This window comes from Zalophus californianus, chromosome 5, assembly GCF_009762305.2.
Source record: "Zalophus californianus isolate mZalCal1 chromosome 5, mZalCal1.pri.v2, whole genome shotgun sequence".
NCBI classification, from domain to species: domain Eukaryota; kingdom Metazoa; phylum Chordata; class Mammalia; order Carnivora; family Otariidae; genus Zalophus; species Zalophus californianus.
The window spans coordinates 22,869,045-22,886,490 of NC_045599.1; the positions used below are offsets into that span (position 1 = coordinate 22,869,045).

Below are 17,446 nucleotides of genomic sequence, written 5' to 3' on the forward strand. Positions count from 1 at the left end.
TTTAAATGCGATGCCTATTCCATCATGCTTGTTTCTTGATTTTAAAAGTTTCAACGACACATTTTGGCCACCCCTCCACTATAGAAGACAAAGGGCTTAGTTTGCTTAAGCTACACCCCATTTCTCTCTTCTCCCAATGTTTGAGTAAATGCATGGTTTTTAGCTATTGCATTTTTTTTTAAAGAAAAGAGTGGAATTTAATCTTTATTTACAGGACACTGCAAGAGAGGGGATTCCACATAGAAATAAGAAACCCACTGAGAGGGGGAGCTTCATACAGGTTGTACAGTTTGGAACTGGTCAAGTAGAGTTTCGTTGTAAAAAGTGCTACGATAACAAAACACATTTAAAAAGAGTTCTTAGTAGAGAAACAGTGAGACAGACTTCTACCAAACAGAGTACACAATGAACAACTTTCTGCCTCAGCTGTACAATCTAAAAGTTAAAAGTCCCGGGAGTGCCATCCTGAACTTGGAACGTATAGCCTTCAGAGGTAGATTCTGGCACAACATTCTGATCTTCCTCTTCCTCTACAGAGAAATACTTCTCAATCAAGTTTAATGAAGCTTTGTACACAGACTTATTTTCATGGTTTTGTAGAGCTTCAATTTTGTCCAAACCTCCACATTCTTCAATCATTATACTAAGTTTCTCAGTTTCACCTAGTTTCTCAGCAGGCTGAAAGATGTTTGAAATGACATCCAGAATAATCAGAATAATTTTGGTGTCTTTTGCAGTTAAGAGGTTCATCAATGGTTCTATTATGCCACAATGAACGAGGTATACAGTCTGTCCAACTGTCCCACCACTTGGTATAGTTGGTCACATCCCAGACAGCTTCCTTTTGTGTCTTAAAGTCTGCCTTAGAGAGAACACCAACGAGGAAGGGGACTGATCCATGATTCACAACTTGCTGTATCTGGTCCTGGCCACCAGCTGTGATGTTTGACTTTGTCCACGTAGCTTCCTTCTGAATGTTAGTTTTGGGGTTCATTAGGAGACTGGGAAAAACAGCAAGTGCTCCTGCATCTATTACAACCTGAGTCTGTTCATCTGTCCCAGTGACAATATTTCCTATGGCTCTTAGCGCAGGAGTCACAATGGGCAATTCAGTAGCTCCTAGAAGCTTCACAAGCTGGGGCACAACTCCTGTTTTCATAACCATTTCAATCTGTTCATTTGGACCATCTGTAAGGTAGGAAATGGCCCAGCAGGTATCTGCCAATACTTCTGGATCATCATGATGCAGGAGATGAACTAAGGTAGGAAGAATCTGCTCGACAGCATCTAATGTGGGCGCAGGATTCTTGTTGCGACAAAGGTTTGAAAGTGTCCAAGTAAGGTTACGTAAGTAACCACATGCTAAAGATGACGTATCAGGAACTGCAAGGAGAGCCAATAGTGGGTCAACTGCACCATACTTGATAACCAAGTCTCGAAAAACTGAACCATCACCTGCAATGTTTCCTAGAGCCCATACAGCTTGTTCACTGATGTGGGCATGGGAAGATGCCAACAGAGAAATGAATGCTGGGATAGCACCTCCATCTACCACAGCCTTGGTCTGTGCTGACGTCCCAGAAGCAATGTTAGTGAGAGCCCAAGCAGATTCAAACTGAATGGGACTACAATCAGTTCTGCCCAAGAAGGACACAAATTTTGGAATCAAACCAGCCCGGATTATGTAAGAAAGCAGTTTCCTAGCAGCTTGAGTAGCCTGGAGCTGGCTTTCCAAATTGTTGCTATTTATGCCTTTGACAGTGTCATCAACAGACCAATTTACAATGCCCTGGTTGTTGCGGTTTTCCTGTAGTGGAGAGGTAGCATCATCAGGAAACGCGCTTATGTTTCTCTTTTTCAGCATCCGGTCATCCTTCTTAGCTTTCCTCAGCTCCACATTAACTTCTATTCGGCGCCGCCTCATTTTTGTACTGTCTTTCCCCTTGTTCTTGAATCTGTTAAGGTGGGCAGCTGGTGAATTAGCAGTCTCGTTGGTGGACATGGTTATGAGACAAAGGGAGGAAGACGGCCGGCTCAGGCTTCCACAGGAGGCGGTCCGGGGCGCGCAGGCTGCGGGTCAGCTGCCCTCAAAACGTCCACCACGGATCACCCCAAAGACGGTGTCTTAGCTATTGCATTTTTGTTTATTTTTCCCTTTGAAGCTGTAAATGGTCATTCTTTTGCTTCCAGCAACACTTCACAATATCTCTCTATGCTCCCTCCCATCCTGTGAAGTTTGACTGTGAATGTTTCTACATTCCTTTTAGCTGCTCATTACCTGATTCTATCTCCTGGCTTCTGCCAGGTTTAAATTCACTTACTAGTCTGGCAAGTAATCACATACTCCGAAGCTGATTTGTGAGAAATGGAATCTGCTTGTCTACTCGAAAGCGGTGAAATCATTCAAGCCTTTCAGACAGTGTAGTCCACTTACCTCACGCCTGGTCTCCATCCCACGCCCGGGTGTAAAGTACTCCTAGACGCAGCACTGTGTTGGAAACACAAGTGATGTGACTACAAACCATATCCTTACTAATGTAATGTCTGTAGTATTACTTTCTAGAATTAGGCAAAATTATTTTAATTAGCATTGAAATAATACGAGTTATTTTTCTAAAAAGCCAACTTAACGGGAAAGTTAAATTCCAAGTTCACATCTAAATCACACACACACACACACACACACACACACACACACGCACACACACATATAACCCAAAACTGATCTGCCTTTGGAAAAACAAGCAATCTTTTACAAAAGAGAAGGTCGAATTGTCAGTGTGGTTATACCTTTCCGTATGCAATTAATGAGGCTTTAAAAACTTGTATGAAAATCACATGCCTATAAACAGAATTACATTTCAGGATCATTAAGAGACCTCACTATACAAAATAATTCCATAATGAATCATTTATAAAGCACGGAATTCTCTTATGGTACAAATAATCATCTTTAGTTTATTTTTCAGTCATTCCGAATTTTCACATATTGAGTTTGCTTAACTCACGACACAGCTGTGTTTATGGAGAAAACTGAACTCTTGTAGATGAGTAACTTTATCATCATCCATCTTCTCCAGACTAAGAAGGATAGGCAAAGATGACAGCTATGATCCTTAAGGCTTGCCAAGAGCTTACCAGAGTGATCTTTCATAAACATGCTGTGGACATTTTCCCTAGGATACACACACTTTTAATTCCTTCAAAAAACTTTCCATGGAGGCTGAACCAGGAAGGAAATAGAGATAAGACCATGCCACCCACTGCCATCTGTTCCTGTCCTCCCTGCTTCCTTCATACAGGGTCACCTGTAAGCTTACGGGAGAGGATCTTCATTATTTCTAGGAGTCACCCAAAGAAGAAGTGGCTACTTCCCACTTCCCACTACTTCAGTAGTGAGTGCCAGTATGACTCTTGGTTGTTTCTCTGGGTCATCTGTCTTAATGTAGGGTGACTTTTGACAGCACAAGTTTAAAATATTGATCTTAATAAACACAGAAGATTTATCCGGTCTACTGAAGGTAGACTGTATTGTTGGACACCTTGCAGTTTCTGCTGACAACATAGAAAAACCATTCCCAGAGAAAGGAAATTCCCAGTAATACCATGTCTATGAATTGTGTCTAAAAGACATTAATCCAATAAAAGAATAAAATGTTAATATTTTGTAACAGAATAAAAATGAAAGACTCAAAGTAGCCAACAGAAAGGGAAGGCAGAATCTTGTATCTAATGAGGTGTCAGCCAGCCATTATAAAGATAATTATGATGACTGTGGAGCAACAGGGAGAAGATTATGAGTGGCATACATACACTAATTACAGTATTGTAAGGAGATGAGCATTTATAGACAACTCCTAGACAAGAACACAGGCAGAGCTTTTAGGGAGGAACAATTGTAAGTAACATTTCTGTTTCTGGTCTTTATATGATCTTTAGAGTAACAGAGAAGAAATACTTTAGGTAGGTTCTTATAACTTGTTTATAAAAGAAAGGGGGAAAAGCAAAAGGAAAGGAACTACTTCTGAATACTGAGAAGTAAATGAATTACTTCAGTCTTGGACATTCCAACGTTTGTTTATGATTACAAACGCATTTGGGTAAGTAGAGAGTTTTCTTGTTGACGAATTCCTGCTACACAATCTTCTAGAAAGCTTAGGGAGAAAACTAGAAGGAAGATCTAGAAGAGAGGCAGGAATTACTCTTTATGAAGTACCTACGATCGGCTAGGTCTTCTTCACATGCCTGTGAAACCCTGGGTCCCAGTGACAAAGGAGAGGCTCAATGCACAACTATTTTTGTTAGTTGGATCACTTCTACTTTATCACCACTCTGTGAAGCAGGTACTTGTAAACTCTGTAATCCACTCTATAAATTCAGGGTACAGATCCATGCACATCTCCTTACTTTTCTTGCGTGTCTTGCTGTTAAGACCTCAGCTGGCGCAGAGGTGAAGATTTGATCTTACATCAAATGCAGAGTTTCGATACCTCTGTCTGGAACTGTATACCCTAATCTCTAAACTGAAGCTTGTTTGGGACTTAGAATGGCCAACAAATTTTTTAAAGATGGGGTCTATTCAGAAAGAGAGATATTACCCAGGGAAATATCCCATTAGATAAATTTTAGGATAACAGTGGAAGAGAATAAATGTTCATTTTGATATACTTGAATTATTCACGTACATTATGAATATACATGTATAAATACATATAGTGCATATATCTACATGTTTATATAAATACTAGAATATAGAAGCAAGTGTATATGTATGTATATTATATATAATTGAACATATTGAGTGACGGAATTACTCTTGTTTCTTAACATACATTATTCTATTTAGTCACAATAATCTAACGAGATAGGAACTATTTTGTCTATAATTTACAAATTAGCAAACTGAATCACAGAGAAATGAAGCCGCTTATCTATGGTCCCATAGCTCATAAGTCATATTTTAAACATAAGCCATCTGAATTCCTTAAGCTCTGGAAGTTTACTAGCTTGAATTAATCCTCTTCATTCTTGAGAAGTCGAGCCTCCCTTTTGGAAAGTTGATCAGGAGCCCTGCCTGAAGCACAAAGCCATATTCCACAAAGAAGGCAGAGTGAGACCACTCACAGAATTGCCCCCAGGCATTTTTGTGTGAGACCATTAGCCAAGTCATGCTCTCAGGCCACACTGTCTTCACAGAGAAACACATGAGATCCAAATGGAATGATAGTCTTTTGGCCATCATCCATTTACAGGACAAGCAATGGGAACATTTTATGGCTTCCCAGAGCACTGGCAGCAATTTAGCTAAGCAGATAATGTATTTAGACATTTATAGCCAGTTGAAATATTTAACTTATCTAGATAGAAATATCGTAAGGATGAAAATCATATTCCTTGAATGCCATACGGTATAAACATTCTGAAAATTTTAGGCCATTCTAAGACATCTGAGTTTTCTTAGTCAACTTTGAAGGAAGTGATTTCACATATTATATATTATGTGCTTATAACTGCAAAAAACTAAGCACTTCTCTTGGGAATAGCAGGATAATTATCTCATGTTTTTCACAGTCTTCAGCCAAAATTCCTAATCAGTGGGCAAAACCTCTTGTGTTTTTTCTTGTCTGGACTCTGATCTCCATGAAAGGGAAGACCCAGTTAGTCTTGTTTTCTTCTGTATCCTGAGCGTCTAGGAGAGTACCTAGCATAGGGTAGGACTCAGCAAACACATCTGAATGAACAAATAAAGGAATTAGAATAAAGGTTGCTGTGCTGTGATAGTTAAAAATTTTTTTAAGGATTTTCTTTATTTATTTACCTAAAGAGCGAGAGATCAGGGGGAGGGGCAGAGGAAGAGGGAAAGAGAATCACAGGCCGACTCCGTGCTGAGTGCAGTGGCAAATTACAAGTAGGTCTCCTTCTTCCCAAACAGTTCATTGCATGCACAAAAATTTTCATATTTTTTCTTTGTTTTGGGAATTTACCCCCTAGACTACTCCAGGGTTAGTCAGGCTGTGATACTGAAAGCCTAGGACCCCAAAGAGATGTGACTGGGCCTCTTGCAAAGGGTAAAGAGGAAGAAGGAGCTTGGCTCTTGGGTTTCCACCTACTGTTTCAACCAGAGAGCTTGGCTTTCAGCCTATTACACTCTGGTGGTCGATACAAGCATTTGTTTGAAAAAGGCTTCTACTGATTGTAAGAAAAAGAAAATTTTTTGAAAACATGCCCTAGGTTATTTTCTTTCTCAATTTCTAAACTGCACCCTTGAAGTGGGGAACAATGTGAAGTTCTGCATACAAATTCAGAAACAACTTTGTTTTCAGGGTTAAAAAGAGCAAATCTGTTTTAACATTTGTGCAGTATTGGTGCATTAATGACCTTGACTTTGAACACTCAGCAAATAAGAGTATTCTCAATTAAATTTGTCTTCCGAGCTAAATGAAATGGTATTCATTTCTGCTTCACTCTTCATCCGCCAGGTGCTAGGAACTTGCAGATTAATTTAGAAGCAGATTCATGGAGTACCTGACTTGTGTTAGTCTGAAAAATCAGTTTTCTAATATGAATCCTCTCTTTGCATGCTCTCCAGTGTCCTTATCAGGAAATGAGAGTCATGCAACATTGCAAAGTGGGAGTGAAAGAAAAAAAATCCCACATGGTATCTGATGTGGAATATGATTCCGATATGTATTAGAAATACCAATTTTGTATTTGAAATTAGAAATACAAAGTTCCAATAAATGTTAAAATGCATGGTGTAGCCGATCAGATTCGTGTATGTGGAGATGTACAATATCTTGACCATTTTAATCACTCTGCCAGCCTCCTGTTGAGAAAACTCTAAACTTTCGTCCCCCACTCTCTAAATTCCCCCTTCCATTTCATTGTTCCCTATGGTTCATTCACCACCATTCTTTCCCAACAAACTCAAATGCATGCTCTGCAACTCACAGCATCTCTGTCATCTGCCCAGTGTCTCATTCAATCTGAGTTCAAAATCGCCCTTGTGATCATTTCTCTCAAGTCTATTTTTAATATCCATGAAGCTATAATATTTATATGGTCTTCCTAATTTAATCTGTTGGTTCTCAGTTGGTAAAAATGACAAGGAGTTGGCAACATTTGCAGTCACTCAATTGATTTGATGGATTGTTTTCTATTTAAAGCACTCAATTTAGAAACATTTCTTAGACAATTTGGCTTTTTAAAAAAAATCATCAACACACTCTCTGCTCTGTTTTTAGTCATTGCCTTGTTTCCATCTGTCAAAAGGGCTCTGTGCTTTTTTTTTTTTCCTAACAGCACTTCAAATGTTGAAATATAACCATGAGCCTCAGCTGTGATTTGATTTGGCTTTAGCTACCTTTAAAACTATAAATTGACCTAAATCTTTTGGCTAAAGTGGAGCGATCCACATAATTGGCTGCTGATATGGAAATGAGAAGGTAAATTAGCCAGGTACAGCCGAACAAACTGGATTAGAGAATAAAATGATTGAAAGATTGGCTTGAGGCAGCACAATGCAGCCAAAGTATCATTCATATGGAACAGATTGGATCTGCAATCTGGAACCCCAGGTTGGTGCCTTGGCTGCCAGAAGAATCTCACAAGAGGTAAGAAGGCTCATTTAACCTCTCCTTTCACAACCCAGGAAGTTAGTGTTTACAAGGTCTTGGGTAAGAAAACAGACAGCATTATGAACCAGGGAGCCTGGATTCTGATTCCATGTGAACGTCCCCAGCTGAAATGGATATTTTGCAGTTATAGCTAGAGAAAACCCAGAAACCATCCTTTTGCATAACATCAGGTGGCCCCTTAAAATATTGTGTTGTAGCCTGGAAATGAATGAAAATAAAAGCACAGGTATTAGGGTTCTTCAGAGAAACTGAACCAACAGAGTGTGTGTGTGTGTGTGTGTGTGTGTGTGTGTGTGTGTGTGTAGGGGAAAGAGAGAGAGGTTTTTACCACTCTCTTGAAGGTGGTAAAAAAAACTTTACTTCTACGGTGGACAGAATAATGGGCCCCCAGATGAATCCCTGGAACGTGTGACTATGTTGCCTTACATGGCAGAAAGACTCCTGAGATGGGGAGACTATCCTGAGTTATCTGGATGACCCTCGTGTAATTACAAAGGTCTTCATAAGCAGAAGGCAGGGAAGGCAAAGTGAGAGGGGAATTTGTAGATAATACGTTGCTGATTTTGAAAATGGAGAAAGGGGCCATGCTCCAAGGAACACCAACAGCCTCCACAAACAGGAAAAGGCAAGGAAACAGATTCTTCCCTTGAGCTTCCAGAAAGGAATGGAGTCCTGCTGACACCTTGATTTTAGCCCAGAGAGACTGATTTTGGATTTCTGATCCTCAGAATTGTAAGGTAAATTAGAGTTGTTTTAAACCATTCCATTTCTGCTGACATGTTAAAACATCGGTGGAAACTACAATACCCATCAGAATTGCAAAAACCAGACAGGTGGGTAGTGTCAGGTACCTGCAAAAATGGGAAGGTATGGGAAGTTTCTATGGTCCATGTCAAAGTATAACCTCGTGTACTCGTTCTGGAAAGCAATTCAGAAATGCTTAGTAAAATGAAGTATGCATTTGTTCTATGACCCAGAGAGCCTACTGCTGGATACATATCCCAGAGAAATAGTCTTGGATAGGTCCACAGAAATAGTCATGTTCAGGGATGTTTGTATAGCATAGTTGGAAAGTGGAAGGAAATCTAGGTGTTTATCTCTAAGATAAGGGTTAAGTACATAGGTGAAATACAGGCATTTCTTAGTAACAATGAGCCAAAACACATATAAAGATATGGTTAGACCGTCCAAATCAAGTGTTAAATGAAAAAGGCACGAAAAAGATTTATTTCTCAGTCCTACTTACATAACACACAAAAACAGCATTAACTTATTTATTCTGTTGTTGATTTGTATTAGTATGGCCTCGTGGACATTTCTTTTACTCTGTGGGTTACAATCCAGTACTATTGCTACTTATTTTCTCGCTCAAATTGTTCCAATTTTGACCATCGAGAGCTCTTTTAGGTTGGCTGAAGTGCCATGTTTCTTTTTAACCCAATTACATTCCTTACATCTTTACCATAATCTTTTAAGAACATTTGCTTGAAATTTGATCATACACAAAAGAAGGAGGAGGAGGAAGAAGGAGGAAGAAGGAGGAGGCAGTGAAAAGCAAACACAACATTTTAGCTTAGCATGTTTTTGAAGAAGTAACAATATCATGAATTAATTATCAATTGAAATTGGATGCACAGTCGTTAACATCCCCCTCCTCTTTTATTAAGTTAGATCTCTTTTACCTTGAGGGCCCTTAATACATTCCAGTTTGATCTATGGCACTCTATCCAGTAGCAGACAGCCCAGGGAAGACAGAAGAGGGGCACCCTGTGGTAGCTCTTGGGACCTCTCCCCAGGCACAAGGGAGTTCACACCTGGCGATTCCCAGAGCTAACCCAGGGTCTGTGTGCGTGTGTGCGTGTGTGTGTGCATGTGTACATGCAAGCTCACAAGTGTGGCTAAGGTGAGAAGTAAAAGTGGCCGAAGTTTTATAATCAGGAAGGAAGCAACATTAAGCAAAATAAAGATATTGTTATCTCCAAATATTAGCCGTGTCTCACAGAGCTACTGTATGCGGACTGCAAACATAAAGGAAGGGCTATCCTTGAAGATTCCTAGTGTAGGGTCCGGAAATACTCTTTTCTCACCCCTCCCGCCGTCCCTTTGTCACTTCCTCTTTTTGATGTACAATCACTCCCTCCTCCCTGAGCAGGAGGAGGTTTCCGTGGTTTCCAGGACCCCGCACACCCCAGGTCTTGTTCCTGCCCCTCTGGCCATTGGTTCTCAGTTTCTTGCACTGGTCCCTTCCCATGACCCCAACCTCTGAGCGGTGAAGCATCCCAGGATCAGTCCTCGCACACTCTCTCCTCCCTGTCTACACTTCCTTCCTGGCTGTTTTGCCCCGATCAGGGCTTGAAATTCCACCCAGATACTGACAATCCCCATGTTTGTATGCCCAGCCTGGACCACTTCCCTGAGCTCCACACCTGTGTAGCAAATTGCCTCCTCATTATCCTCTTTTGGATAGCTAAGAGGCATATGAAAATGAGCAAGTCCCAAACTAACCTGCTGTCTCCCCCCCCACCCACTCTCCTGTCCCCACCTCCCTTCCCAGTCATTGTCAGGAAATGGCCACAGCCAGCTCCTCAAGTCAAAATCTTGTGAAGCATTCTTGACTCTTCTGTCTTCCCGCAATCCAGAAACAACCCACTAGCCCGTCCTTCTAAGTCACACCTTCAGAATGTATCTTGAATCTTTTTTATCTCTTCGCTCCTCCACGTCCCGACCTTGCCCGAATTATTGTGACAGCCTCCTAACTTGTCCCTCTGCTTCCATCTTTGCACCAGGACCCCTAGAGAATGTCCTCAATGGAGTCTTTGAAACCTCTGTCAGATCGCATCACCCCTCTACTCAAAACACTCCAACAGTTCCCAGAGAAAATGCTCCTTCTTACAAGAGCGCCAAGACCCTCGGTGTGGCTACACTTCTAGAACTTCACTTCTCCCATCACATTTCCTGCTCCACTCCAGCCACACGAACCTTGCTTCTTTCTTGAACCTGTGGGGTACATTCATCCCCCGAGGCATTTGCTTTTGCCATCTCCTTGGACACCACTTCCTGAGATGGGCGTTCGTCCCTCCCGTCCTTCACATGTTTTGTTCACGGGTCTCCTCCACAGGGTTGACTCCCTCCCCGCCCCCCGGCCCCATACATTGGCAGCCCCTCTCCCCACCAGGATCTCGCTCTCTCCTTTCCCTTCTTTATTTTTTTTCCATAGCCGTCTATCAACCCATTTAGCCTACTAAATTTAGCCTACGTTTCTGTTTCTTTTGTCTTCTCAAACTTAAAAAAGCAGCATCCGTGAAGTCAGGGGTGTTGACTGTTATTTCTGTCACCCCCAGGACGGCGTCTGGCCCTTTTTAAGTGTTCAGTACCTTGTTGAGGATCGAATGAACTGAGTGAAGGAACAAATGCGTTTCTTTGGTACTTTCCCAATCACAAATGGGGCATATATAATTCCTCCTTTTTCAAAGCAGCTCAATGTTGGTCTAGGCTGGAAAGTGTTAAAATGTCCCTCTTTGGAAGGGGTTTTCCTCTCTCTCTATTGGGACTAGCCTATGGCCAAGGAAGGAGGCCTGGGCCTAATGGCCACCTCAGTGACAAGACAGTGTCCAGAAAAAGGGAAGAAAGGGGCAGGGAGAGGAAGCGGAAAAGCATGGACAAAACCCCTCGCCTGTTCTTCTCACTCCCGGTGTAGACAATATGACTCAGAGGCTACTGTGACAGGCTGCGAGCTATTTCCAGCAGAGCTCTATTTCAGTTTAGTAGCCAAGGGTGATCCGAATAAAAGGAATAAGGCGGGTTATTCAGTTTCTAATTGCTATTTGCACAACTTTTTCCTAATTTCATTTTCCGTAGACAATTTGTGCCAAAATGAACATTTCGCTAATGATGCTGGCAAGACAGTTTGTCAAACACTGACACCTAGTGAATGTTACTATACAGACCTTGTTCTGGGCTCTGTTTCAGGTCCAAGAAATTCCACAGACGTTCAATTTAGGAGGCAGTCAAATCTCATTCACCTACTTTTAGTATTAGACTTGGCAGAGTTCAACTCCAAAGTGGCGCTCCCGCTCATTACTGGGCCCCTGCGCATGAGTGAGTGTATGCCCTTGGAATGCTGGTGAAATTTTTAATCTAAGAAAAACAACCAGGACAGAAGAACGCCTGCAAAATTGCCCAGAGAGTCTGTCAAGTCAAATAAAAATACTTAATTTTTGTCAACTGCTGTGGCATGTCCTCAGGGCTGCCCACTGCATCTTCTCTGACAGGGTAAGAAGGGCTCCATCTTCAGCCCACAGAAGTCCCAGGTGGAGTTGCTGGGCTCCCTCTGAGTTAAGAATGTCTTGGAATCTGAGAACAGGCCCCTCTGAGTTTCTGTGTGCCCACTGGTATGGTATAGTGGAGGGAGCTATAGACCCGTATGGAGACAGGGACTTCTGGGAGGGGGTTTGGAGTCTGAATGGAGCTTGACATCACACATAATAAGGAACAAATGAGAGCTTCACTGAAGAGCAATGCTCCTCGCATTTACTCAACTGCTCTGCGAATTCACTTATAATGCTAATGGAGAGAGAGACCACCAAGGCCCAGGGTTTTGAGAAGGAGGAGTGAGTGTGCAGGGAAAGAGCTCATACATTGCAGTGACCTGCCCTCTCTTTTCCTGCTCCCTTGCAGTCACCCAGTGATTTCCTCTGGCCGAGTGTAAAACCAGGTCTGTCTTTGAGTTGAGTGTTGTAGTTCTGTCTATGGCTCTGCCTCAGTGGCACCTGTGCTCTGAGGTGGAGAAAGCGTGGAGCAGGAAGAATGTGCACCCATCTCCCGCCGCCCCCAGCACTTGTGATTCCTAAGATCCACAAGGACACTGCCCCGAGAGTGGGGAATGATCGCAGGGTCCCAGCACAAAGCCCGGCTTGCCTGTATACGCATGCTCTCACACCCACCTTCCTGAAGTCCAGAGGCAGTCATCACTCAGATTAAGAGATAGGCTTTAAACCAGATGAATTCAGTTCAGAACCCTGCTTTACCTTCTGTAGACTATGTGGCCTCAGACAAGCTATTTAAACTCCCCCGGCTTTGGTTACCCCATCTGTAAAATGGGGACAAAACCATTCCTACTTCTCAGGGTTTCTGCGAGAATTTGATCAATTTGTTTATTAATTTATTTATGTCAATACATTCAATTATTACACATGCAATTAGTATATAGATAAAATCTTAGTTAATAATGATATTACTATATTACTATAATGCAAGGGAAAGCAGTGTGGGGGTAACGTGTGGAATGTTCCCTAGAGAAGACATGCCTGATTGAATATCGTCACTAAGCTTATTTTGTTTGTGTGATTTTGTCCTGGTTTGGCAGAGTTTAGATTATGTTACCGTCCAGTTCTTTGCAAAGTCTAGCTGTCTGAAGTTTCATCTTACTTGTGGCTATATAGCAGCAATCCTGTATGGACTTCTGAAAGAGGCTGACATTTGGCTCAAACTCTTCCTTACCCTCTCCTCCCCTCCCCTCCCCTCTCTTCATTCCTGTTCTCTTTCCTCCTGTTCCTCTTACTTTTTCTCTCTCGCTCGCTCTCTCCCTTCCTTCATCTCTCTAATGGGAAGCTGGATTGTTTCCTTTCACGGCACTCTATTCATCTTCATTACCTTCCCCCTTTGTCCTGGCTGCCCTGAAATCTCTCAGCATTTGCAGGAAATCCTTCCCCCTTTGCCCTTCTTTGCCCTGAAATCTCTTAGCATCTGCAGGAAATAGCACGCACATGCATACATGCATGAATGTGTGTGTGTGTGTGTCTCTACATGTGCGTGTACATGTTGTCATTTCTTTGTTGACATAAAATTAGAAGTGCTTGCCAAAGGAAGGCTCTGCTTTCTTTACTCAAAAGTTGTCTCAGGTGCCAAGGAAGTCCACAGTGGCTACCTGGGTTCCTCACTTAACCCTAACAGCTGACCACAGGATGGGAAATTTGATCTTTGTTCAACGATGGTAAAGTCTGAAGTAGCTAGAGACACAAAAGCAAGCTCAGTGCTTTGGTCCCTTAGGTCTTTGCCACAATGACACCCTTGTGCTTCTTTTGTTACTGACTCCTAGCTCACAATGGACAGCATTTCTTAGCACATTATTATCCACAAATGCCAGTGAGGTTTTCAGTCCTAGAAGCCAAATCCTCATTGTATTAATAGGCTACTGGGGCTCCTCTGGATGCCCTTGGACTGTTGCCTAATCCTGAACCCTGGACCATTTCCTTTATCACTTTTTGTTATTATCGGGAAGTATTTCAGCCATAAGAAAAAGTTAGAAATGTAATACCATGTACCCACCACCTGTCAAAAGATGCGACAAAATACTGTTTCCTCTTACTTAGCATCAATCCCAATACCTTAGCATCACGTGCCCATCAAGGAGGGCACGTACTGGATGGAGCACTGGCTTTTGTTTACTGGTTATGCACCTGCTTTTTTTTTTTTTTAACATTTAACCTTTAGTGCTCCTATGTTTTGAGTCTAATTTTTGAATGGATATGTATTGATAGATTAATTGCATTTATTTTTATTTCTATTCTCACACTTGGTGTTTTCTGCCTCTCCTGCTGTTTCTATACTTACTATTTTTTCCTTTTTATTTTTTTAAATTTTATTTTATTTTATTATGTAATGTTAGTCACCATACAGTACATCATTAGTTTTTGATGTAGTGTTCCATGATTCATTGTTTGCGTATAACACCCAGTGCTCCATACAGAACGTGCCCTCCTTAATACCCATCGCTGGGCTAACCCATCCCCCCACCTCCCTGCCCTCGAAAACCCTCAGTTTGTTTCTTGGAGTCTTTCTTATACACTAACAATGCAAGTGTAGAAACAGAAATTAGAGAAACGATCCCATTTACAATAACACCAAAAACCATAAGGTACCTTGGAATAAACCTAACCAAAGAGGTAAAGGATCTATACTCTAGGAACTACAGAAGACTCGTGAAGGAAATTGAAGGAGACACAAAAAGATGGAAAAACATTCCATGCTCATGGATCAGAAGAATAAACATTGTTAAAAGGTCTATGCTACCCGTAGATGCCATCCCAATCAAAATTCCAATGACATTTTTCAAAGTGCTGGAACAAACAATCCTAAAATTTTTATGGAATCAGAAAAGAATCACCAAGGAAGTGTTGAAAAAGAAAAAAAAAGCTGGGGGCATCACGTTGCCTGATTTCAAGCTATGTTACAAAGCAGTGATCACCAAGACAGCATGGTACTGGCACAAAAACAGATATATTTTTCGTTTTAAATTTTGTTTGGATTGATAAAGATTCCCTTATCCTTTTACTATCCTTTATTGGCTTAGAAGCAATAATATTCTTGTTCTCTTTTTTATGGTCATTCTTAAAATTTTACTTATTTAGAGATAATTAAGAACACAAAAGTTAATCATTACCTTTACTATGCCTGAACAATGACTTAGAATATTTAACTGTGAAAATTTTCTCCATCAGGTTTGTTCCTGAACCAATTGCTCTATTATTTTCCTTAGAGTTAATACAAATTATTGCTCCTGTAAATATAACCATAAATTTACGAATTTCTTTGCTCATCATTACTTCTTTTGCCTCATTTCTTCCTCTCTTGGAGAAATTGGAATTTCTAAGTGAAAGCCTTTTGGTGAAAATTTTCCTCAATATTGTTCTTTTGAGTATGTGATGATTTTATCCTTGTTCTTGAAAGCTAATATTTTGGGATGAGCTTTAAAAATCATTGCTGACAGGGGCGTCTGGGTGGCTCAGTCCACTGAGACTGACTTTTGATTTTGGCTCAGGTCATGATCTGAGGGTTGTGAGATCAAGCCCCACATCCAGCTCCACACTCAGCCTAGGGTCTGCTTGAAGTTCTCTCCCTCTGCCCTTCCCCCCACTTGTGCACTCTCTCTCTCCCTCTCTTTCTCTCTCTAAAATAAATAGAATAAATCTTTAAAAAAAAAAAAAGAAATCTTGGCTGATGATTATTTACCTTAGCGCTTCGAGGCTATTTTTTTCCTTACTTATGCTTTCAGACTTTTTTTTGTTTTTTGTTTTTGTTTTGCTGTCATTTCTATCTAATTTTTATAGCTATATAAATACTCCGGTTTAATTATGTAGTGTTCAGGGGTGAATCTGGTCTTATGTATTTTGTTTGTGATTTAGTATATGTCGTGAATCGGAGGACACAGTGTCTCCCTTTACTCTGGAAAATTCCCAGCCATTATCTTTCAGTATTGCCTTTCGTTTATTATCTATATTTCTCCTTAAAACTCTAATAAGAGGCATATTGGCCTTTCTCATTCTTTCCACCACATCTCACTTCTTTTTGTGTGTTTTCACTTATTAGATACACTACGTTGTAGGCAATCACTTTAGAACTGCGATTCCTAATGCTATCCTCAGTTGTGTCTGATAGTATATATGAACAACTCCATTGGTGGTTTGTTTTTCATTTCAGTGACTTTATGTTTTTTTCGCTTTGTAGAAATTTTATTTAATTTCCGTTCAAATCAGCCTCATACTTTTTGGAAGTATCATATCCCTTTATTTTATTTTTATCGTATTTATTTCTCTAAACAGAGTGACATTTTAATGTTATTATTTACTGATGCTTCCGTGGTCTACTTTGGTGTATAAATGCGCTGTTTTTATGCTTAATGATTTGGTTGTGATAGTTTACATTCTCTCATGTCTTATAGCTTTGTTGGAAAGGAGTAGTGGAGCTTTATTTTAGGAGATATTCTGGGGACTGGGTTGACAGTGTGATTCTCAAAAGTTATTTACCCTTTCTTCAGCCATGGGCATTAATAGACAGGATGACCTGACTACTTCATGTTAATATGCTAGCCTCTGTATTCTAAGGCCACACAGGAGCGCACATTTGATTCAAAATCTGTTTGAGGGCACACCTCTGGTTGCAAATTCCCAGAGATGTTTCTATTCAATCTTTGTACTCTCTACCCCAGGCTAAAACGGACAAGATTTCTCTGCTCATTTCCGTAAATTGGTAGGTTGTTTCCGTACCCAACCCAACCCCCCCACCCCCCTAGCCCCCCACCCCCACCAGAGCTTTCATCCACAAAGAATGTAGCTCTTTGATGGCCCTGGTTTTATCTAGGCACTTCATTCAGTCCTTTACTTTGTCCAGTCTCAACATTTGTCCCAGGACGCCTGCGTGGCCCTGTCGGTTAAGCATCTGCCTTCAGCTCAGGTCATGATCCCAGAGTCCTGGGATCAAGTCCCCAGTCGGGCTCCTTGCTCAGCCGGAAGCCTGCTTCTCCCTCTGTCCCTCCCCACAGCCCACTTGTGTGCATGCTTTCTCTCTCTGACAAATAAATAAAATCTTAAAAAAAAAAAAATTGTCCCATATGCCCTAGTAACCATTAAAACACAAGCCTCTTCCATAATTTAAACATGTTGGCTTTCACTTTCTTTCTTTTTTCTTTTTCTTTCTTTCTTTTTTTGATTTCACTTTCTTTGTATTTCTTCCTCAGTGCTCAGATATGGACTTAAAAGTATGTTTGTTACATTTTCCTGTTCGGATGGCCATTATAAAAAGAAAAAATAAATAAAACAGAGAATAACAAGTGTTGGTGAGGGTGTGGGGAAACTGAAGCCCCTGCCCGTTGCTGGTGGGAATATAAAATGGTCCAGACACAATGGGAAACAAAATGAAAATTCCTCAAAGATTTAAAAGTGGAATCACCATATGATTCACCAATTCCACTTGTGGGTATATACCTCAAATAACTGAAAGCAGGAACTTGTATACCAATATTCATAGCAACT

At 41.0% G+C, this 17,446-nt stretch overlaps 1 pseudogene; it reads right to left on the reverse strand.

Moving 5' to 3' along the window:
* Nucleotides 1–435: 435 nt before the first annotated feature.
* Nucleotides 436–2,002, reverse strand: LOC113929625 (annotated as a pseudogene).
* Nucleotides 2,003–17,446: the final 15,444 nt, after the last annotated feature.